Raw genomic sequence first — 1,025 nt, 5'->3', positions numbered from 1 at the left:
ATATATATATATATATATATATATATATATATATATATATATATATATATATATATATATATATAAAATATTATATATATATATATATTTACAAGATGTACGATGATTTATAAATAAAACGCTGGACATATTTAATGGGTAATTTAATATGTGTTTACTGTGTTTTATACCAAACAATACATTTTAAACAATACGAAACACCAAATAGGGAATTATTAATTACAATGACATTTTACCTGAACCACCGAAGGTCGATGGAGGTTGTTTTGGCCCCTGCCTGTTTGTTTGTTTGTCTGTGAACAGGATATCTCAAAAATTTGTAGATGGATTCGGACGAAACTTGAAGTGCAGGTTGTGTGTTTACAAAGGAAGGGTTTGTTCAATTTTTGTGCGGATTCGAATCGGGATCCGGATCAGATAATTATTCAGTGATTATTCACCATTGAGTGATGGGGCTAAAACCTAAATTTAGCAGGATATCTCAAAAAATTGTAGATGGATTCGAACAAAACTTGGTGGACAGGTTGAGTGTGTGACAAGGAAGAATTGATTCAATTTTGGTAATGATTCGAATACGGATTCAGATACGAGAATTATTTTAAATTTTTGTGATTCTTCACCATTGAATGTCAAAACCACATCGAGCATATCGATATTTCAAAAAAGTTATCGATGGATTATGACAAAACGCGGTGGGTGTGTTCGGTAGAACAAGCCGATTATTTTTTGGTTCAGGTCCGAATCCAGATCTGGCCTATCAGTGAGATACAAAAGGTAATATGTTTAGTCTGGCGGAGGTATGCACTTTACCGAATGTCGTTCTGGTTCTCTCTAAAATCATTTTATCGACGAATATTAAATGATTCCTTTTTATCCATTTATATCTCAAATTAACCGTAATTAGAAGTTTTCTATAAAAAATAGTCGATTTGGTCTTTCCTTTATCTTATTAAATAAATATTTAACTTTGCGCGACAAAATAGCTAATTCCATGTTCAGGTGTTTGATGACCGTGCATGGTATTT

The sequence above is a fragment of the Myxine glutinosa genome, chromosome 7 (assembly GCF_964187855.1).
Source record: "Myxine glutinosa chromosome 7, kmMyxGlut1.1, whole genome shotgun sequence".
NCBI lineage: Eukaryota > Metazoa > Chordata > Myxini > Myxiniformes > Myxinidae > Myxine > Myxine glutinosa.
This window is presented reverse-complemented; position numbering follows the sequence as displayed.